The sequence below is a fragment of the Staurois parvus genome, unplaced genomic scaffold (assembly GCF_062004578.1).
Source record: "Staurois parvus isolate SC_StPar_1 unplaced genomic scaffold, SC_StPar_1.0 ptg000089l, whole genome shotgun sequence".
Taxonomy (NCBI): domain Eukaryota; kingdom Metazoa; phylum Chordata; class Amphibia; order Anura; family Ranidae; genus Staurois; species Staurois parvus.
In genome coordinates this window covers 862,165-886,474 of record NW_028317885.1, presented here as the reverse complement: position 1 = coordinate 886,474, position 24,310 = coordinate 862,165, and the positions used below count along the sequence as shown (strand labels likewise).

General features: G+C 42.4%; 1 protein-coding gene across 11 annotated transcripts in view; it reads right to left on the bottom strand.

Moving 5' to 3' along the window:
- LOC149468331 (uncharacterized) overlaps positions 1–24,310 on the bottom strand; it is a 654,932-nt gene that overhangs the window by 121,997 nt on the left and 508,625 nt on the right. For 4 of the 11 annotated variants that reach the window (XM_089670290.1, XM_089670291.1, XM_089670293.1 and 1 more), the window contains 2 exons: positions 17,610–17,731; positions 11,959–12,010 (listed from right to left, as the gene is read on the bottom strand). The exons of the other annotated variants lie outside the window; for them this stretch is intronic. The gene's annotated coding sequence lies outside the window, so the exon portion shown is untranslated. The remainder of the gene's footprint in view (positions 1–11,958; positions 12,011–17,609; positions 17,732–24,310) is intronic. 11 annotated transcript variants of the gene reach the window in all.

The following is a 24,310-nucleotide window of genomic DNA, read 5'->3' as shown; positions in this document are numbered from 1 at the left end:
CCAGTGAAAACTTTACAACTTTTATTCCCTAAAAAACCAACACCCATCACTCACCTATGCACCTCCTATCCACTGCTCACCTCTCCCCCATGTCCAAAGCTCTCCTCTGTACCACTGTTCAAAGCTCACGCCTGTCCACAGCTCACCCCTGTATCCCTCTCCAAAGATCACCTCCATATCTCTGTCCAAAGCTCACTCCTGTAACCCAGCCCACAGCTCACTTCTGTACCCTTCTCCAAAGCTTACTTCTGTACCCCTGCCCACAGCTCACCCCTATACCATGACCACAGTTCACTTCTGTACTCCCTCTCCAAAGCTCACCTCTGTACCCCTGCCAAATCTCACCCCCATACCCTGTCCACAGTTCACCTCTGTACCCTACCCACAGCTCAACTCTGTACCCCTGTCTATGGCTCACCCATGTACCCTGCCCGCAGCTCACCCTTGTACCCCTGTCCACCTCTCACCCCAGTACCCTGCTCGCAGCTCACATCTTTACCCCTGTCCACCGCTCACCCCTGTACCCTGCCTGCAGCTCACCCCAATACCCTGGCTGCAGCTCACCTCTGTACTCCTCTCCAAAGTTAACCTCTGTACCCTACCCACAGTTCACCTCTGTACCCCTTTACATCGCTCACCCCTGTACCCTGCTCGCAGCTCACATCTTTACCCCTGTCCACCTCTCACCCCTGTACCCTGCCCGCAGCTCACCCCAGGACCCTGCCCGCAGCTCAACCCAGGACCCCTGTCCACCTGTCACCCCAATACCCTTCCCGCAGCTCACCCCAATACCCTGGCTGCAGCTCACCTCTGTACTCCTCTCCAAAGCTCACCTCTGTACCCCTGCCACAGCTCACCCGTGTACCCTGCCCACAGTTCATCTCTGTACCCCTTTCCATCACTCACCCCTCTACCCTGCTCGCAGCTCACATCTTTACCCCTGGCAACCACTCACCTTTGTACCCTGCCCGCAGCTCACTCCTGTACCCTGCCCGCAGATCACTCCTGTACCCTACTCGCAGCTCACCCCAGCACCTTGCCCAAAGTTCACACCCTGTACTCCTCTCCAAAGCTCATTTCTGAACCCACCAGCAACAGAAGAATTTACTTTTATGCTAAAATAAATATTAATGTTAAACTTTCACCAGTGCTCATCTCTGTCCTCCACTCTTTTCTCATCAATTCTTACTTCTGCACCCCTCACCTTATCTGCCCACACATTAAAAAGATCAGAGAGCCAGAATAGAATTGCCAGGCTTAGTAGCTGATAAGCTGGAGGGTGGTAGGGCGGGATGGCTTACTAGCTGATGAGCGGGAGGGAGGGCAGAAAGTGCCAGCGCCTCGTGTGTGGACACTGCACACTCCCCATTCAGAGGTGCAGAGATAAAGAGGCTAGTTAGAGCTGAAGCTGCAAGTGCTTAAGTCACTGGAATGAATGATGTGAGTGCTGTGCATTATTTCTGCACTGTGTGCAAGGGCAGGGAGAGCTGTAGAGAGCCGCCCGCTGGGTTAGCTCAGCTGTGCTGTCACAGGGGAGCCGGGCAGTAGATAGTGGTGAGCACAGGGCTGGTGTTGGAAGTAGCAGAATGTCATTCCGCCATGTTCCAGCTGCAAAAAAACGCCCTGAATATCTCACTTTACTAGTTTCTTCCCCGGCCAGGAACACAAGGACCAGGAAATTACATTTTACATGCCACTTCTGGCTCATTAACAGAAAGGGAAGATCCATTTACTGATCTTCCTCCCATCTACCCAGCGGCACACAGCATGCTGGTTCTCGGTTCGCCCATGGGTGTAGAATCTGGAAATCCAGGGAAAGGAGGAGCTAAGATTGCTGGTGGGTGGATATCAGAAGAGAAGGTTTAGGGCCACCTTTTAGGAATAGTTCACCTTTCCACCAAATCTGTCAATGCACATGTTCACCTTTCAGAAAAAAATGTTTTTTTACTCTATTTCTATTTTACAAAAAAAAAAAAAAAAAAAAAAAAAAGGATGGTGATTGGCCGGCTGTAAGGGGTGGAGGAGGCCGGATTTTTTTTTTTTTTTTAAGCATCTTGCAAAAAAGAGAAAGTAGCGTGATTGGCCGGCTATAAGGGGAGGATGAGGAGGCAGGATTCTGTTTTGTGACACTAAATGATATCTTTATTTTTCAAAACAATCCGTACACATCTATCACTTAATGTCTGTATAATCTATTTTTCTGCCTCCATCTAACATCCTCTGTGAGCTCCAAAACATCTCCTTTTCCCTCTCACTTCTGTTTTTGAAAATAACATGCGAGGTGAGACCGGCATTTTCCGAGATATGTGGAATCAATCTGGCAGAAGTGCTTGAGTGCAACTAGTTGTTTTTTTTTTTTACACATTTTTTACTAAACTTTCTAAACTTTTTATTTTTCTATCACATAGGGACAAAAGATCCCTATGTGATGTATTTTTGGTGACAGGTTCTCTTTAATGAGACATTAGGGTCTAAAAAATCCCTGATATCTCACCTGCGCTTCAATGAAACTAATAGAGTGCAGACTGCACTCCACTAGTTTCTTCACCAGCCATACTGGCTGGGGAAAGTGACATTTTATATGTCGCTTCCGTGTCATTAACAGAAATGGGAGATCAGCAAGCATTCTGTAAGGACTTGGGTCTGAGACTGTGACTCTTCTCGCTGTGCTATCCTATGGACAACCTTGCCTTGCAGCTTGTTTCTGGGGAACCTTGAACTCCTTTCTCTACCCACGGACTTCCTGATTTAAGCCATGTCCCTACACTTTCTATTAGCCAGATTATTTTGTTCTTCTCCAGCCCGTATGTTGCTCCTTTCACTACTGTTGTCTTCTGTATCTTCACTAACGCTCGTTACTGACCTTGGCTTGTACTGTATATCAACTTCACTTCTGTTCAGGGGCGGACTGACCATTTGGGAACTCGGGCAGTGCCGGAGGGCCCAGTGTCAGAAGGGGGCCCCATGAGATGCCACTGGTACCTTTCATAGGCTTTTTTGGGTGTGGTTTGAGTGTGGGCGAGTACACAGGGGCCCCATGATCCCCTATTGCCCGGGGGCCCCATGAGTTGTCAGTCCGCCCCTGCTTCTGTTTGATCCCAAACTGAAACCATTCATTATCAACCTTTGGCTTAATGCTCGACTTCGCTTCCACTTAATCCCAACCGTAAACCACTTCTTACTGACCATTGGCTTGCTTACTGACTAGCTTTCTGCTTGATCCCTACCTGCTACATCTGCTACCACACTCCGGCTTAATCACCTCCTGGTGGGGTAATTCTGAGGAGCACGAGCTTGCACTAGCATGCAGCAAATACTATCTCCACAATCACACCTATATTAAGATTAAGGGAAACCCTACTGGCAAATTTAAAAAACAACTTCAGAATTTAGTTATGAAAGCAAAAGATGTGGGAATCCTAGATGAGAAGGAAGCAAAATATCTTATTCCTTTCCAAATGTAAAATCCCAGTGTTCTATTATCTGCCAAAAATCCATAAGAGTTTAAATTTAGAGAAAAATTAAAATAGATTTATTTTTGCAGCCTATTGTAAAACAAATGCCTGCCTATTAGAAGGATGGACAGGATATCACTGAATTGATTGAGAATATAGAGGTCACACAGAATACCATACTAGTTACTATTGATGTAAATTCATTATATACTAGCATCAGACATGAAGAGGGTATTGGAGCAGTTAAATGGGCTCTAAAGAATACACTGAGATCCATAGGAGGCAGAGGAAATTCATCATTCAATTACTAGAGATCGGCATGCTTAACAATGATTTCTGGTATGAAGGAGATTTTTGTCCAGAAAAAAAGCGTGGCAATGGGCGCAAAATTTGCACCTAGCCTAGCAAATATGTTCATGGCGAGATGGGAACATGAAGAAATTTTTGGGAAGGTATGGAAAGGGTTAAGAACATGGAAGATATTTACAGATGATATCCTGGTGATATGGAGTCAATACAGGTTTTTTTTAAAACACAGAAAATAATCCACACGGAATCGGTGTTTCCCAGACTATAATTGTTGAATCAGTAAATTTTCTAGATTTATGTATTTTTAAAGATAATGAGAGATTATATACAAAAACATATACTTTAACCACTTGCCCTCCTGAGGATTTACCCCCCTTCCCGACCAGGCCTCTTTTTGCTACTCGGCGCTACAATAATTCAACTTATAATTGCGCGGTCATGCAATGCTGCACCCAAACGAAATTTCGGTGGTATTTGATCACCTGTGCGCTTTTTATTTTTCACGCTATAAACAAAAAAAAACAAAAAATTTTGAAAAACGATATTTTTTACTTTCAGCTATAAAAAATATACAGTAAACTCAAAGTTAGTTATAAATTTAGGCCAAAATATATTCTGCTACATGTTTTTGGTAAAAAAAATCCCAATAAGTGTACATTGACTGCTTTGTGTGAAAGTTATAGCGTCTACAAACTATGATATAGATACTGCAATTTACGCCATTTTTTTGCTATACAGCGCTGCACTAGTTTAACGGACAATTGCGCGGTCATGCAATACAGTGCATAAATTAAATTTACATGCTTTATTTCCCACAAATTGAGCTTTCTTTCGGTGGTATTTGATCACCTTTTTTTTTTGCGCTATAAAAAAAAAAATTCTGACAATTTTGAGAAAAAAAAACAATATTTTGGACTTTTTGCGTTATGGCGTATACAAATGGCGGGAAAGATACTGGGATTTTTTTTTTTTATTATACTAATAATGGCGGAGATCTATGACTTATGGCGGTGATCAGTGATTTATGACAGTGATCAGCGACTTATGGCGGGACTGCGGCGGACATTTTGACACGGGGGGGGGAACTGACTTGGGGTCATTGACATCCCCAGTGACACCAATACAGTGAGCGCAAAAAAAAAAACCACGGAAACTGTACTAATGGCACTGGTGAGGAAGGAGTTAACTTTTTTTATTCAGTGAAAGGGTTAACTGTGTGAGGGGAGTGTTTTACTAGGGGACGGGGGTGTGTACTGCACAGGAACACGTTGATACGGAGAGATAAACTCTTCTCTCCGGATCAGCATGCCAGGAGCTGACAGGGAACTGACAGAAAGCAGAGGTTCAGTGTAAACACTACAGCCGTGCTCTCTGTCAGTGATTGCCGCTAATCGCCGGGAAAGGCAGGTACTGACACCCGCGGCTGCAATCGGTGGTGCAGGTATGTCGGTGGCGCGCCTCGCACGCACCCCCTACCTGCTTTGCAAAACCACGTTTTAAAAAGTGGTTTTGCGCAGCCGTGCCGCCCTGCCACCGTATTTCTACAGTGGCTGGTCGGCAAGAAGTTAAGGAGACAGATAAGAATGAATACATTCCTACCTCCAATTGTCACCATCCACAATGGATTCAGGGGATACCGAAGGGGCAGTTTAGTCGCATAAGAAGAAATTGTTCGAGGCTTACGGATTAGATTGATCAAACTGAACTGATTAAACAAAGGTTTGTTCAAAAAGGGTATGATCCAGGTAGATTGGAAAAACTGAGATTTGAAATCAGTAAAGAATACATGAGGGACAGGAAGATAAAAACACTAAAAGAAAGGAGACCTAAAAAAGAAGATATTAAGCTGGAATTTGCTTTTATTTCCAACTTCAGTTGCCAATATGGAGATGGAGGAGATTATGTGTAAGTATTGGCCTATATTAAAAAGGGATAACATTTTGGGCCCATTGTTACTGTCAGGGATCGTACCCTCGCCGACGCACATCTATTCGCTGGAGCCGGATCCCTGTCAGCCGTGGCGATACGCATGCGCGGGAGTGTGTGGTTATGCGCATGCACACCGGCGTGCACGTCATCGCAAAGCAGGCTATTTAAATCCCAAACACACTTTAGCCTATGCCTTCTGGTCTACAATGTGATGTACTCCATAACCTGATTCTGTTGCCTGTATCTGATCTGACCCTGACTAAGAAAGAACTCCGCCTGCACCGACCCGGCTTATCCATGACTATCCTCTTGCCTGCTCCCTTGTACCTGATCTACCCGATTGATCCTGACTTGGCTTGTCTGATGCTGCTGCACCTACGTTCCTGTATCCGTACCTGGCCTGTATCCTGGTTACCGCCATACCTACCTGCTACTGAAACTACGTTCCTGTATCGTACCTGGCCTGTATCCTGGTTACCGCCATACCTACCTGCTACTGAAACTACGTTCCTGTATCGTACCTGGCCTGTATCCTGGTTACCGCCAGACCTACCTGCTGCTGAAACTACGTTCCTGTATCGTACCTGGCCTGTATCCTGGTTACCGCCATACCTACCTGCTGCTGAAACTACGTTCCTGTATCGTACCTGGCCTGTATCCTGGTTACCGCCAGACCTACCTGCTGCTGAAACTACGTTCCTGTATCGTACCTGGCCTGTATCCTGGTTACCGCCAGACCTGCTGCTGAAGCTAGGTTCCTGCATCCGCACCTGGCCTGTATCCTGTTCGCCGCCATACCTACCTGCTGCTGCACCTACGTTCCTGCATCCGCACCTGGCCTGTATCCTGGTCGCCGCCATACCTACCTGCTGCTGCACCTACGTTCCTGCATCTGCACCTGGCCTGTATCCTGGTTGCCGCCATACCTACCTGCTGCTGCACTTACACTCCTGCACCCGCACCTGGCCTGCACCCGGATCTTCTGAGTCATCACCTGCCTACAGTCATTTCAAGACCCACCAGGCACTCGTGCCACTCCTGGCTTGGTGCCCTCTGACCCCACTATCAGGGGCTCCGAGCGGGAGTAGAAAGAGGACGCCCTCCTCTCCACGTCAGGCTCCCCAACCAGGTACATGACAGTTACCAAATAAACCTGGGTTTATATATAGAAAGGCATCGAATCTACAGACCAAGCTGGTTAAAAATATCATTTCCCCTCCAAGGAAAAATCCAATTAAGATGTTTGATCTCAAAGGGTTTTTCCCATATAAAAAGTGTCATTTTTGTAAAACAACAGGGATGAAAACTAGGAAAATAGAGAGCTTTATGTCACAGGTTATGAAGAAAGAATTTAAGATTGATTAGTTCATAACATGCACTACCCCTTATGTGACCTACTTATTGGAAAGTTCATGTAACTTCAATATGTAGGCAGAACGACTAGGCCACTGTATAAAAGACTCAGAGAACATGTCTAATATGAAGAAGGGGAAGAAGGACCATAATTTGTCCAGGCATTTTAGAGACGTTCACAAATGTGATCCAACACAATAACGATTTTGTGGAATAGATAAAGTGGAGGGACACTGGAGAGGAAGTAACACAATTACAGAAATCTCTAAAAATGAAATGTTTTGAATTTTCCAACTGGACACTTTGAAACCTAAAGGTCTGAATGTTGATCTGGACCTTAATTGTTTTATTTCAGACACAGAAATAGTTTTATTATATATTATATTAAATAGGGATTTAAGTCTAAATTTTATAGTTGTCCACGTCCCATCTCCTATACCCAGCTCTGGGATATTAGCATACTGGTGGAGTGTAATGGTAATTACTATTTATATTCTAGATGGGCTTTTAGCTCATTACAGAGATATCGTTTGGATGACGAGTTCTATTAGTTTCTAGTCTATTTTAGTTATTTTAGAATAGATATTTAGGGGATTAGGAGTAGTTGCCTTTCTGCTGGATTATAGGTATTTTAGATTAACTATTGGTATTTTAATACATGGTAATTGGGTTTTATCATAACTGTGTCTAGGTGCCTTATTTGTATTTTTAAACTCATTAATGTTTAACCAAAATTGTATAGTTTTATATAGGGGTTAAATATTCTCATTTATTTGTCCACTAATAGATTTACGAGGTAATATGCCATGGGGATTATTTATAGGATTCATTTGCATATAGTGTTATGGATATTGTATATTAATAACAATTAATTTATTCATATTTATTTATGAGATAGTCGGGGGATTTTTTTTAAAATTGTGTATTTATTATTATTTATTTATCTAATATTTATTTGAATAGTGGATGGATAGTGCATATACAATTGATACCACTAGATGGCGTTGGGTATACTATTATGCATTGCTGCTCTTGTAATTGTATGTAAGTATATATGTGCGGGTATAGAGTGTTATGTCAGTTATGCCCCCCTGATATGTATATAGAGCATTATACATACTTGCATTTATATACTGGCCCATTTGAGTTGATGGTTTTCATTTATTTTATCAGTGGGCTAATGCCCTATTTCAAGACGGCGCAATTGGTCTGTGTTAAGGGGAGGAGTGAGAGTATATAAGTGGCCGCCGATCTGACGTACACACCCTTTGTGAAGAAGTCGGAAGTGACGAAACGCGTCAAGGACGTAACGTCGGACATAGACGTAGACCGGAAGTTGCGGAGTGGCCATCTTGATTGAAGTTAATTCACTGATTGACGTTTTTTCTGAGGATTCATGTTCCCCGCAATGGAGGATAATGTGTTTTACTATTGTTTTAATTGTAAGCATAACTTTAATAAACTAGACCCTTTTTCTAAGACTTACTACACTCTAAGGATCTTGTTCTTTGACCCATGTCATGATGCCATATGGAGATTGAACAGGGCAGGGATTATCAGATGAGGAGAGCCATTTATACTTGTGGAAGTGTTTAGTCCGGTAAGGTGCATGGTGTGTAAGGTGACGGGGAGTGGATTCACATTACACTAATGCTGTGAAAAATAAGGGGAGCACTTTTTGGTTTCCCAAAGGATATTGCACAATTATATGTTTTTTGTCGGAGGTAATACCGATGGGAGAAAAGGACGGCTTGGAGCACCAGTTTTTGTGGATTATTATGAGAATAAAAGTAATTTACAAGTTTTGATAGGGTAAGGGTGTTTAATACAGCCGCTTAGATGTGGACACTGAGTGGCTTGACACTTTAATAGCACCGGGTGGTTATTATATTCCCTAATGTTTTGTGGGGTAATGCAGTATGTAGAATTTTCTTTTTGAGGAACACATGGATTGTCAGGGATCCCCTCGATCCCTGCCGCGATGGTCCCGGCGCAGGCGCACTGCTCCGCCCTGTACACGGGCACTAGGTCCGGGCCGGCTGCGGCGTTCGAGTTCGCGCATGCGCAGTAGAAGCCGCGGCCGCCCGCTGGGCACCAATGGCAGCGCAGGGCAGGATATTTAAATGTCCCTGAGCTGTCATTTCGTTGCCTTCTGGTCTTACCTGCTTCCTGTGATTCTGAACCTGTGCCTTGTAAGTTTATTGACCCGGATTGTTCTTGACCTGCTGATTTCTCCTGCCCAGACCCTTGCTTTGCCTGACCTCTCTCCCTGGATGCCCCTCATTAGATCTGACCTACTGTTGCTGACCTGGCGTGTGACCCGACGATTCTCTGCCTGCTCCCTTGTACCTTACCGTCCTCTACGTTACCAACTCGGCCTGTCTGACTTCGCACTTGCTCAGCCATCCATCCATCCATCCCATCGGGGTCACCCGACCTCCTCACATCTGGCTCTCCCTGGTTGGAGCCCCTGGCGAACACCCCTACCACTGACAGGTGTGCTCAGTAGTGGCGACCTGGTCTCGGGGTACTACAAGTCCATCCCCACCATCAGGGGCCCTGGTGAACAAGTACCCTGGGGCTTAGACTCCGCGCTCTGGGCACGCCTGACCAGTGGAGTGCTAGTGGTGCCTCTCGGCGGTCCCTCACATGGATATAAAGAATGCCTTTATGAAGGTGAATTAATTTTAGGAGCACAAATTCACATTGATTTAAGGATATCACGGACGTCAAGAGACTGTTTTCCTAAATACTATCTCCACCATCAGGAGCTCTGGTGAAGACCGGTTGGTACTTAGACCCTGCACCTCGGGTAAGCCTACATCATCCATTAGGATGACCTGCCAATGTAATTATCCTGCTGGTCTGTGGGAACCTCTCTACTGCTATACCTACTGGTCTTCGGGCCTGACCCCAGGCCAAGACCTATTCACTGATCTACCTCCCCTCTACCCAGCAGCATCAATCATTCTGGTCCTGAGTTTCAGATGGGCACAAAAAGTCCGGAAAAAAGTACGGGTGCATGGGGTTAACAGGCATTCTTGGGGGCATGTGGAAGAAATCCAGCAGAAGTGCTTGGGTATAACTTTAATTTTTTACACAATTTTTTCTAAGTCTTTTTTTCCCCATCACATAGGGGACATAAAGTCCCTCATGTGATGCATTTTTGGTGACGGACTCTTGATGTCTCACCTGCTCTGCAATGAAACTAATAGAGTGCAGTTCTCGTGCTGGCTGGGAAAAGGGACACCACCACCTAGAAGTAACTCTTATATGTCCCTTCTGAGTCATTAACGGGAAGGGGAGATCAACAAATGGACATTCACAGATCTCCCTAACATCTAGAGAAAGTTTGGGTCCACTATAATTTAATAAATAATCATAAAAAATAATAATATAATAATAATAAATTTAATTCAATAATATAATCAAACCAAAAACACTGAAATTTGAAGTACAGAGGCAAATTCGCACATCGCTGAGCCAAGTCGCAAAATCGTTTTCAGTGTCTGATGACGAATTTCCCCACGAATCATTATCACTCAATTCTGCAAGTGGTTCTGATTTACTATCGCTGTTCTAAAACCGCTTTTGACGTAAAGGGACGCTTCTTGGACGCCATGGACTTTTCTAAGTTTCAAGGCAGAAAGAACAGTCAAAATGCAGGCAGGGCGCAGGACAAAGCAGTAGGGACAAAATATATGTGAAATGCATTGAAACAGCAATGACAGCAAAAATGACATTTTTAAAAAATTTCAAATTTCCCGCCCGTACGTCCCGATGTCACAGGGACCGGAACACGGAAGACGGATGCCGGCATCGGCCGGAGGAGATGGCCGGGGACGCTGCAGGGGACACATCGCGGGAGCGAAGGACAAGGTAAGTGCTGCAGGGACCCCCTTAGCAACTCCGCATGGTAAGCCCGAGAGTAGCTTGGGGTAACCGCTCTTGGTATTGAAATTTTACCCCGAGCTACACTCGGGAAAACCGCTAAGGAGGTTATGCATCTTGCAAAAAAGAGAAAGGAGCGTGATTAGCTGGCTATCAGGGGAGGAGACCAGATTTTTTTTTTTTTAAGCATCTTGCAAAAAAGAGATTGACTGGATAGCTATAAGGGAAGGAGGAGGCCTGATTTTTTTTTTCTAAAACAGGTCTGGTTCTAAAATGCAACTCAACAGACATGTTATGAACAAGCCTTTATTTAGAATTACTGCTCTGGATGGTGCTAATGTGAGACCCCTTCAATATAATGTAATGACCACCCAGCCCAGAGAATGAGTATATGCAACTTTCTGAAAACAGAACTAAACTTCCATTGCCATAATCAGTGAGCAGGCAGGCTTTTTATTGCTAAAGAGACATGCAGTGTTTCTGCAGTAAAATATAGCTGCCCGCCTGCCCGCTGTCTTCTCTGGCTATGTAAACTGAGCTGCACATGCGTATGGTCACTGTGTGCTGGGATGATGACCTCCTGAGCATGTGCAGAAATGACTTCATCCTGCACCAGCCAACGAAGATGGCTGATAGCTAACACTGCCAGGGGAATCATATGCACGGTCGTGTGTGAAGATATGCGCATGTGTATAATACAACTCTCAAAAACAAGAACTGGACTTGCCCTAACTCATGCACATGCGTAAGCACATTAACATGGTCAGCACACTCACGCACATGAGCTTGAGCGAGCATGGGTGTTTGGCACCCACTTGCCTGGTTGCGGTGACATTCAGATGGTAGGGTTAGAATTTGGCGTAAAAAACATGAAAGCATGAATCCATCCTGCCTTGTATCCTACGGTTCAGGCGGGTGGTGGTGGTATAATACACACACATCAATTCAGGGAAGTCAAACCTCTTGCTCTATATGTTGAATTTATTCCAGGTAACAACTGCACAACAATGGTTGAGCTTACCTGCACCTGGTGAAGAGTGGGGACACTTGAAACGGTCGTGCAACTGTTAAACCTGAAATGAATTAAACATATTGAGTGAGACATTTTGGAATGCAACGACTTTCCTGGATTGATAGGTCTCTGTGACAGTTTGGAGCCTGTCAGTTACCGGCTATATTTATATATACTGTATCTCTAATCTTACAAATGTATCGGGCTACATTGGATCCAGTCAAGCTCTGTATATATATCTCCAAGGGCCAATTATACATGACAGAAGCAGAGCACACTGGAGAGTGCAGATAAAACCACTTTAATAAAGAAAACATTTACATTTTACCTGCATATAAGTGAGTTGATCAGTGCCTATCACCAGAATCTGCTCATCCTGAGGTATACCATATTCCAGTTAACTATGGAAACTTTCCCCCAATTGTTTGGGATTTTTACAGGCAGAAATACTCAAATATGAATAAAAGTAAAACAATTTTTTGTAGTTTCACAATAAATAAAACAATACTTATAAAATACAGTTATAGCAAAAATTACTAGCACCCCTACATTTCTGTCAGACAATGCACCACTTCGCCCCAGAACATTGTTGCAATTATAAATGTTTAGGCATTCTCATATTTATTTCTTTTGTTTGTATTGGTATGAGACATAAAAGTGCAGGAACAAAAAGCCAAATCTGACACATTAAATGCAAAATGCCAAAAATGGAATGGACAAAATTATTGGTACCTTCAACCCACCAGTTACAGTACATAGGGAAAACTTGAAATGTACAATTTGTCATGCAAGACCCCAAGCGTTTCAGAGTCATAATGCTCCTTCTTAAGTGATATTTCTGCATGAAAGATAGTGTGATCTATGGAACAGAAATTGCAATTGCTCTTTATGATAGATGTCTGCACAGATAAGGGCAAAAAGCATCCATCTAAGATGATAATTAGTATTGGATGTTGGAACAGAAGACAATTTTCTACAAGAGAAACAAAATGTATAAATATATATATCAAAACATTCCTTTAGAAGTATATTAAAGTAGAGGCAAATATTTCAGTGGGGGGGCATTAAACAGAGGCTCCCAAGTCACCAAAACAAACATATCCACCAAGTCAATATACTCACCAAAATGTAATCGATCTTATTTATTTTGGTGATTTGGGTGCCTCTATTTATTGCCCCCACTGAAATATATGCCTCTACTTCAATATACTTTCAAAAGAAAATCTTTGATTGAGATATATATATATTATACATATTATATATATATATACACAGTATATATATATATATATATATATATATATATATATATATACACACACACACACATACATACAGGTATATAACTTGTATAGAATTCTCTTCTGTTCCACCATCCCAATACTATTTATCATCTTATATGGATGCTTTTGCAATTATCTGTGTAGACATCTATCATGAATAGCAATTGGTGGGGTGTTTTGCAATTACGTCGCTTTTCACATTTTTTTTATTGTATTGACTGATACTAATGCAGCCTTCTTTACTTACCATATCACTTAGGCGGCCCCAGTGACTGTTTTTAACTTTTCACTCACTATAGTGTGAGCAGGAGCGGACTGACCATTTGGAAACTTGGGCACTGCTCGAGGGCCCGTGGTCAGTAGGGGGCCCCATGAGATGCCCCTGGTACCTTTTTCATCAGCTTTTTTGAGTTTGGGCAAGGACACAGGGGCCCCATGATCCCCTATTGCCCGGGGGCCCCATGAGTTGTCAGTCCGCCCCTGAGTGTGAGTATTGCATTCTTATATAGATATATTGATTTTGATGCATCGTATATATAATGATATTCTATACATTCTAAAATTGCAATTTCAGTTCCATAGATTACCCCACTCTCTATTCAGAAATACCCCGAAGAAGGAGCTTTATGACTCTGAAACACTCGGGATCTTGTATGACAAATTCTACATTTCAAGTTTTCAAAGTGGCACATAATTGTGAAGTGGAAGGAAAATGAGAAATGGTTTTCAAAATTTTTTATAAATAAATATGTGAAAAGTGTGGCGTGCATTTGTATCCAGCCCCCCGGAGTCAATACTTTGTAGAACCCCTTTAACTGCAACTACAGCTGCAAGTCTTTTTGGGGATGTCTCTACCAGCTTTGCACATCTAGAGAGTGAAATTTTTGCCCATTCTTCTGTGCAAAATAGCTCAAGATCTGTCAGACTGGATGGAGAGTGTCTGTGAACAGCAATTTTCAAGTCTTGCCACACATTCTCAATTGGATTTAGGTCTGGAATTTGACTGGGCCATTCGAACACGTGAATATGCTTTGATCTAAACCATTCCATTGTAGCTCTGGCTGTATGTTTAGGGTCGTAGTCCTGCTGGAAGGTGAACCTCCACCCCAGTCTCAATTCTTCTGAAGACTTTAACAGGGTTTCTTTTAACCACTTCAAGTCCGGACACTTTCACCCCCTTCCTGTCCAGGCCAATTTTCAGCTTTCAGCGCTATCACACTTTGAATGACAATTATGCAGTCATGCAAGACTGTACCCATATGAATTTTTTAGCATTTTTTTGAGACAGATAAAGCTTTATTTTGGTGGTATTTATTCACCATTGGGATTTTTATTTTTAAGCTATATAAATGAAAAAGTCCAAATATTTTGAAAAAAAGTGTTTTTCTTTTAACGTTTTGCAAATACATAATATTTCATCATAAATCTTGGCCAACACTTATTCAGTTATCTTTTTAGTAAAAACAAATAACCCGAATTAGTTTATAACCAAAAATTATAATTTAAAAAAAAATTATATTTTAATATTATTTATTTATTTTACATACTGTCACCCTAGCAGTACAGTGTCACCATGGTGACAATATACTACTTGTGGGGGTGATGAAGATTTTTTTTTTTTTTACACTGATTGCCTTTACACCCATAAAGGCTGTAAAAGCAATAATTTCTCCTTCTCTCTGGCTGCATTCTTGCAGCCATTGAGAAATACTGTGTGAGCTGTGATTGGTCACAGCTTGTCAAATGGTACAAGTGTGTTGTGAATAGCCTTCTACCATGTGACCTCTGTGATCATTCACAGATGTCACACGTAGTAAGCAATGATGTCAGAAGTAACATCTTGCTTACTACTCTGCATGTGATCACTGATTGGCTAATCAGTGATCACATGATCGGGACCTCACACGACGATCGGTGTTCCACTGGGTCCGGAGGACACTCCCAGGGAGCGCGCACACCCAGGGAGAGGGCCACCCGCCCATGGGCTGCCACCGTCCGGCCCTTTATATACAACGGCCGGACGGCAGGTGGTTAAGATTGCCCTGTATTTGGCTCCATCCATCTTCCCATCAACTCTGACCAGCTTCCCTGTTCTTGCTGAAGAAAAGCATACCCACAACATGATGCTGCTACCACCATGTTTCACGGTGGGGATGGTGTGTTCAGGGTGATGTGATTTGCAATGTTAGTTTTCTACCACACATAGCATTTTGCTTTTAGGACAAAAAGTTCAATTTTGGTCTCATCTGACCAGAGCAATTTCTTCCACGTGTTTGCGGTGTTCCCCACATGTCTTCTCTCAAACTGCAAACTGGACTTCTTATGGCTTTCTTTCAACAATGGCTTTCTTCTTGCCACTCTTTCATAAAGGCCAGATTTGTGGAGTGCACAACTAATAGTTCTCCTGTGGACAGATTCTCACACCTGAGCTATGGATCTCTGCAGCTCCTCCACAGTTACCATGAGCCCCTTGGCTGCTTCTCTGATTAATGCTCTCCTTCCCCTGCCTGTCAGTTTAGGTGGACGGCCATGTCTCGGTAGGTTTGCAGCTGTGCCACTCTTTCCATTTTCGAATGATGGATTGAACAGTGCTCCGTGAGATGTTCAAAGCTTGGGATGCTTTTTTATAACATAACCCTGCATTAAAACTCTCCACAATTTTATCCCTGACCTGTCTCGTGTGTTCCATAGCCTTCATGATGCTGTTTGTTCACTAATGTTCTCTAACAAACCTTTGAGGGCTTCAAAGAACAGCTGGATTTATACTGATATTAAATTATACATAGATGGACTGATTAGATGATTTCTGAAGGCAGTTGGTTCCACTAGATTTTACTTAGGGGTATCTGAATACAAATGCACGCCCCACTTTTTGAAAACCATTTCTCATTTTCCTTCCACTTCACAATTATGTGCCACTTTGTGTTGGTCTATCACATAAAATCCCAATAAAATATATTTACGTTTTTGGTTGTAACATGACAAAATGTGGACAATTTCAAGGGGTATGAATACTTTTTCTAGGCAGTGTATATACCATAGTTTGTGGATTCTATAACTTTCCTACAGACTAAATAATAAACACTGATTTGAGTTATTTTCACCAAAGAAATGTAGCAGAATACATGTTGGCCTAAATTTAGGAAGAACAATTATTTGTTTGCAAAATTTTATAACAGAAACGAAGAAAAATGTGTTTCTTTTTTCAAAAATGTTTTTTTTTTTTAATTTAGCAAAAAATAAAAAACTGAGTGGTGATTGGTGGTATTTAACTGCTTCCCGTTTGCCCTATAGCAGAAATACTGCTATAGGTCGGCACGGGTGCACAAAATCACATATATATATATATATATATATATATATACACATGCGAGTTTGCATTTATAGGTAGGGGGCGCGCACTCCTTACCTGCGCCATCATTCGCGGCTGCGGCCATCAATCACCAAGTTCCAGCCGGTGATTACTCGTGATTACTTGCCGTGCCCGGTGATTGCCGACCATCTCCAAAAACAGTTCTCCTCCCTGTCAGCTCCTGCACACTGCTTTGCATGGCTGTGCAGCGAAGCACAAACACACAGCCCCTAGTGAAACAGCACACAGCTAATCCTTTGATTGCCCCACATGTTAACCCCTTCCTGTCCAGTGCCATTAGTACAGTGTCAGTGGTTTTTACTAGGGATATCAGTGACACCAAGTCAGTTTCCCCAGTGTCTGAATGCCCACTGCAGTCCCGCAGTCCTGCTAAAAGTCACTGATCGCCGACATTACTAGTAAAAAAAAAAGCCACTATATATACCGCCATTTGTAAACGCTATAATGTTTACATAAATCAATTAATTTACACGTATTGGGATTTTTTTTAGCAAAGACATGTTGCAGAATACATTTTGGCCTAAATTTATGAAGAAATTAGATTTTTAAAATTCTTTTACTGGACATGTTTAATAGCAAAAAGTCAAAAATATTGTTTTTTTTCTCAAAATGGTCGATCTTATTTTTTTTTTATAGCGCAAAAAATAAAAAACACACAGGTGATCAAATACCACTGAAATAAAGCTTAATTCGTGGGGAACAAAAGGACATAAATGGGTGCAGCGTTGTGTGACCGCACAATTGTCAGTTAAAGTAACGCAGCACCGCAATGCCAACAAATGGCATGGTCAGGAAGGGGGGGTAAATCCTCAGGAGGGCAAGTGGTTAAAGTCAAGATCTTTCCTGGACCGGCTGAGTAATGTCAGCTGACGGGGTTTTAGAAAACGTGTCACAGGAGTGCTGGACGAACTGCACTACTGTGATTCCCAGAAGTAGAGCCAAACGAGCTTTGGCTTTACTCCTCCTTTAATGAACCCTTAAAAAAAAAAAACTATGGCACTCACCTCAGTGACAATGTAGACCAAATAGGGGAGAGCTTTGTTCACTTTGGCGTTCTGTCTCTTTCCATTTTCTCCTTCACTGATTGTACCTCAAGTGCGACTCACAAATCCTTGCTCTTCATCATCTGAAACGCAATCAAATAATTCATTACTTGGATAACTCAGTAAAACATGTCATCTGTACAACAGAAGACTCCATTTCTGTGTGGAAGAGGGATAAAAATTAAATTATATCTGCAGCCTATTGGTCCTTTCCCCCTTGCATTGGTGGTCAAAGTAGTGAAAGTTACCCCCCTGCATTGGGGATCACCTACCTGATTACAAGACTTTATTTACATAGTTACATAGTTAGTCTGGCTGAAAAAAAACAAAAGTACATCCAGATAACCATTAATAAAAAAAAAAAAAGTTAAAATCCTATACCCACAGCAAAGCATGATCCAATTTTCTCCTGCAGGAAAAAAAATCCTTGCTGATCCCCCTGAAAAGGAAATCAGATATTCCCTGGATCAACTTTATCTATAAATGTTAGTATCCGGTTATATTCTGTGTATCTAAGAAAGAATCCAGGACTTTTTTTTAAAGCAATCCACTGAGCTGGCCAGAACCAACTCTTGAGGGAGTCTATTCCACATTTTCACAGCTCTCACTGTGAAGAAATCTTGCCATGTCTGGAGATTACATTTCTTTTCCTCCAGACGTAAAGAGTGCCCCCTTGTCCTCTGTGATGACCTCAGGGTGAATAACTCTACACCGAGTTCACTATATGAACCACGGATGTATTTATACATGTTGATCATATCCCCCCTAATCTCCTCTTCTCAAGAGAGAATAAATTCAGTTCCTCTAACCTTTCCTCATAGCTGAGCTCCTCCATGCCTCGTATCAGTTTGGTTGCCCTTCTCTGTACTTTCTCCAGTTCCCCAATGTTCTTTTTGTGAATTGGTGCCCAATACTGAACTGCATATTCCAGATGAGGTGTTACTAATGATTTGTACCGGGGTAATATGATATCTCTCTCTCTGGAGTCTATACCACTTTTAATACAAGAGAGGATTTTGCTCGCTTTAGAAACCGCAGCCATTACTACGCTTGTGATCGACCAGAACCCCCAGATCCTTCTCCACCATTGATTCCCCCAGTTGTACCCCCCCTAGTATGTATAATGCATGCATATTCTCAACCCCCAAGTGCATCAGCTTACATTTATCAACATTAAACCTCATTTGCCACATAGTTGCCCAAATAAACAGTGCATTGAGGTCGGCTTGTAAATTGAAGACATCCTGTATGGACGTTATTCCACTGCACAGCTTGGTGTCATCTGCAAAGACTGAAATGGGATTTTTAATCCCAGAACCTATATCATTTATAAATATATTAAAAAGTAAGGGTCTCAGCACTGAACCTTGGGGTACACCACTGATGACCTCAGACCATTCAGAGTATGAATCATTAACAATTACTCAAAATTACATTAACAAAATGTAAACAATGTCTTGGTTACCATGGTAAGCAAATGTAAACAATGTCTTGGTTACCATGCTAACTAAATGTAAACAATGTCTTGGTTAAAATGCATGTTATGGCAAAACTAGCTATTATTGATTTCTTATTGTTGTCTGTGTCTTCAATGGGGAGATTCAACATCTATCACTGTCAGGGCAGGGGCCGAGGAACGGACAGGCAGGCCTAACAACGTAACGCACTGGCTGACGACAACCACCACCCACAGACCGAAGTCCCTCAGGGCGCGGAGTCTAGGTCCCAGGCTGCCCTTCACCAAGGCCCCTGATGGTGGGGATGGACTTGACGCAGCCAGGAACCAGGTCGCGGCCTCCGAGACACCTCAGCTGCGGTAATGGCCGCCGCCAATGGCGTGTAGCTGGTGGAAGAGACAAAAGAGTAGTCAGACAAGCTGGAGTCAACAACAACAGGACAAAACAGTACAGGACAGCAGACGAGAATCACAGGTCACAAGCCGGGTTCAGCAACAGAGGGTCAGATCAAAGGAGAATACAAAGAATAGTCAAGACAAGCCGAATCAGATACCAGGAGAGTCAAGAGAGTCAGAACAGAGTAATAGCAACACAAAGACACAAGACACAAGAGCAAAGAGCATGTGCGGGCCACAGGCTTATATGTCATCAGCCACGCCCCTCTGGGGGGTGGACCTCAGAGACCTGAAGGCATAAAAAGGACTCCCATCATGCACAGCAGAATCCAAGATGGACGCCAGCACATGGAGTAACACAACCTCAGTGAAAAGGTAGGACCTTGACAATCACCAAGACAAAATCAAACATTTATGAACAAATCTTCACTGCCAGCTATAGTATCCTGACAGCCAGCTCCAGCAACTGTCAGAATACCTTATCAGCGGCTACATCCAATTGACTAAGGGGATTGTTCAGCTGATAGTTTTCCACCGAGCTCCTTTAACAAAAGTCAATTGAACAATCAATTTTTGTCAAGCTGGAAGATGTGGACAGGAGCAGCATGAATCAGCTGAAACTCAAGCCATGCATAGCAGCAAAAAACACCAATTATCCTGATAGAGTAAGGAAGGCTAAAAAACTATATAAAAAACAACTTTTGGCTATACAAATACTTCAAATGGACGACTGTCTATTTCATAATTGTCTAAACTCCCTGCACCATAATTTTCTGATTTCCGAGTGATGAGTGAAAAGCAGCTGACAAAGACAATTAGAAAATACCAACAAAAATAGGGATCCTCACATATGTACAATAAAGACTGCCGTCAAGAGACAACTTGCAGGGGTTTCCTCGGCCTGCTCACACAGGGAAAAAAACAAAACAAAAAAAAGAATATTAGCAGCTAGTTAAAATAAACTACTAAATAAAAAACCTTTTGTTTCCCTTCACACGGGTGAGCCAATCAGGTCCCCCTGTCAGTTTTTCAGCTGGAACTAAACCAGAAATTCTATACAAGTCTATGGGCACTAGGGTTGCCACCTCATCCCCTTAAACCTGAACACATATTAATTACACAGGTTCTGTGGCTGATTAAGGTGGTCATTAAACTCACCTAGTGCCTTATCTGTATTAACTCAGCCTCAGAACCTGGGTATATTAATATGTGTTCGGTTATAAAGGGATGAAGTGGCAACCCTAATGGGCACATGAATGTAAATGATCGGGTGTCCGTTTACATTCGCTTACTTCTGAGTCCAACCATTTCTGGGGGGAAAAAATGGAAAAGTCTGAGCCTTTTTCCATTTTTTCCAACAGGACGGAACAGAGGACATCTAAAGTATATGGCTGATAACAGATCTAATATGGATCCTAAAAACTCATTTTTTTTAATGGAGCTAAACACTGAACAAAAACGTAGCATCCATCCTGTTCTGCTCAATTCAGTGGGGGATCTATTTAAGGTGCCCGTGTGAAAGGGGCCTTGGGCTGCACGTATATTGTACGGTGATTTTTTTTAGGCTTCCCAAATGCCCTTATTACTCATTAAGCCTGGATTCACACCTACATGATTTACCACACATGAATTTCCACTGAAATAGAAGCTCAGCAAAGAACTTCAGCTGCTATAACTCTGTATCGGCTAATCTTGACAAAGGTATCCTCTCTGCTTATGCTTTTTTTCCTCATCGCATGCTCAGATTGAATTGTCCAGGTTTGTAAAAGTTTTCCATTAGCGCAACAAATTAGGCATTGAACGCACTGTATTTTAGGAGCTGCACCTTAAAGTTGAGCTCAAGACCCATCAATTGGAGTAGTTTTCTATACATAAAGAAAAAAAATCATTACATTTACCAAGCTTAAGAACTAGAGTGTCAGGATAAAAAAAAAAAAAAACGAGAGCATCACCGACCTTCATAAAATATTTAAGTAAAACAGAATTTCATTCAGCTAAAGGGAAGTATGTGCAGTAACGTCTACTGATTACAAGACTGCTGTTTACACAGCCATCAGAGAAGAGGAACACATCAGACTGGAGAGAAGAGGGACATCCCAACACAGCCTGGGAAACGGTTTAAATGAGCAAAATAAGATGTCAGAAAAGTGTATGTAAGAAAACAAGAAAAATACATTTCTTCAGTATATATCGTCAATAAATACACACCTCCCCGTGGTTTATCCCTATTGTTTTCCATGTGCCCTGGTCACACCAGATCGCTGGTGTGATGTACAGTGAGGAAATATACAGACATGCTGCATTTTCATACAATGGAACAAATAGGAACTGCATGTCCCCACACAGCACTGCAGTGCAGAGATATGGATGAAGTGGGACTATGTGACACTTCACCAGGGGTGTTGACATTTTTGAAAAAACTACATTTCCAGGGACTAAATCGGGGCCCCAATCTACTTGTCCCTCATGACAATCTACTTGTCCAGATAAAAAAAAAAAAAAAACTTAACCAAAACCATATTTAAATCTGAGGTGATTTTAGGAATCTCTGGGGATTTTAAAATCAAGAGGCTTTATGGCGACTTAAACGTGTAATATTTTTAACATTGTGCTGTATATCTCCTCCTCCCCTCCCTGCCTGTCTTCAGCACCACACCCGGGGACTAGCAAGGAGGAGAGACACCTTGCAGTGTGATGGACAACGATTGGCTGCTCATCAGGAAGGGGGGGGGGGGGAATCAGGGCTTATACTTTATCCCTTTCGCTGCCAGAGCCGTTTTTGAGTTTTTTGCACATTTCAAAAATCATTTTAGGCCTGAAGATTACATAAAACCACCAAACATTATATATTTTCTGAAAGCAGAGACCCTAGAGAATACAATAGTGGTAGTTCCAATTTTTTATGTTGCATGATTTTACCGCAAAATTTTAGTACAAAAAACAAGTTAATTTTAGGGCACAAAAAAGCAATAAATTACCCTATTTTGTTTTGTAAAATATAAAAGATGATGTTGCAGCGAGTAAATAAATATCCAACTTGTCAAACCTTTTGTGTGCGCTCGTGAAATGGCGATGAACTTCAGTACCCTATATTTTCTATCGGTCAACACTTTTAAAGCTCCTTATAAGTCATCAATTTAGCGATACAAAGGAGGTCTGGTGCTAAAATTATTGCTCTCATTTTGGTTTTATTTTCAATCACATAGGGGACAAAGTGATGATTTTTGGTGACAGGTTCTCTTTGAGACATCCAAGACCCTGGATGTCTCCCCTCTGCCCCACTGAATGTAACGCAGTGCACATTGCACCACATTACATTTTTTCTTGGGATTGCATTACAATCTCTCAGCAGGGACCCGGGTCAGCGCAAGAAGGGGAGGGGAGTGGACTCATCTGCTATTCTCCCTCCCCTCTAGCAAACGGCAAGCCGGGCCAGCAGATGGGTAAGCGGAGCACAGGAGACCTCACACGGGAAGGGGGGGGATTGAAGGTGCGCAGAGAGGCTGGCACTATGTGGAAGCAATCGGCCCTAATGATTCCACCTGATAGGTGAGCCGCGCAATTGTCATTCAAAGTGTGACAGTGTTGAAAGCTGAAAATTGGCCTGGGCAGGAAGGGGGTGAAAGTGTCCGGACTTGAAGTGGTTAAAGCTTTACTTTTACTCTAATGACATTCACAACTATTACACTGGCTCTGGATGCCATTACTCCCTATGCATCTGTGACTAAGCTGGGACGGTCTTATTTTGCTGTATTGGCTAATCAGCCTCCAATCCTCATCACCATTAAGCTGTGAGCTTTTCATACAAACTGAACATTAATGACACTGACAACTATTGAACTGGCTTCGGATGCCATTATTCTCCATGTATCTGTGATTAAGAAGATCCCTTCTAGATTGTAAGCTTGAAAGAGCAGGGCCCTCGAACCCCTCATGTATTGTATTGTATTGGTATTGTTCTGTCACATGTTCTGTCCCCCTTTGTAATGTACAGCGCTGAGCAAACTACTGGCGCTTTATAAATACTGTATAATGATAATAAAATAATAATTAAGCTGGGCCAGTCCTTTCTTGGCTGTATTGGTTAATCAGCCTCCAATCCTTATCCCTATTAAGCTGCGTGCTTTTCAAAACCGCCTATATTGAAGTATCTTTATTGTGAATAACAGGGATTTATTTCCATATTGGCACCGATCTGGACGTGTATAGCCCTCTATTCATAATGGGGTTTCATTTGAGTTCCCTGTCATATATATATGCCACTTAACCTCCCTAGTGGTCTGATTATGTCAGTATTTCTGTGCCCAAAGCGGTACATTTTTTTGCATGGAAATATGTTGTTTTTTTATTGTAGGCCTGTAATTCCTAGGAATAATTCACTGAAATCTGTCCAAACAAGAGTCTAGTAAATCCCAGAGCAACGCTTTAGGGTAATCCCAAGTGTAGCTCAGGGTTACCGCTTTTGGTACTGAAAGTTAACCCCGAGCTACACTCGGGAATACCACCAAGGAGGTTAATGTGCTGTTAGTTTTATGAAGGCCTTGGTCTGTTTGGTGAGTCCATTTCCCAGAGCTCAGTTCCCTGCCTATGTGGCTGAATACGTGTGTTCCCGATATATGAGACTCTGGATAAATGACTCATCAACTTTGCTCATTTAAGATGGAAGGTAGTTGTTTAGCGATTAATTTGTTACTGTGTGTGGCCCGGGTCATTTTAAGGTGATAACGTTATCATACCTCATTTTAATGTGAATGGAGGATCTGTTGGCCTAATAGGTCTATTACCTTTTTGTGAATTTAATAAAGCTGTT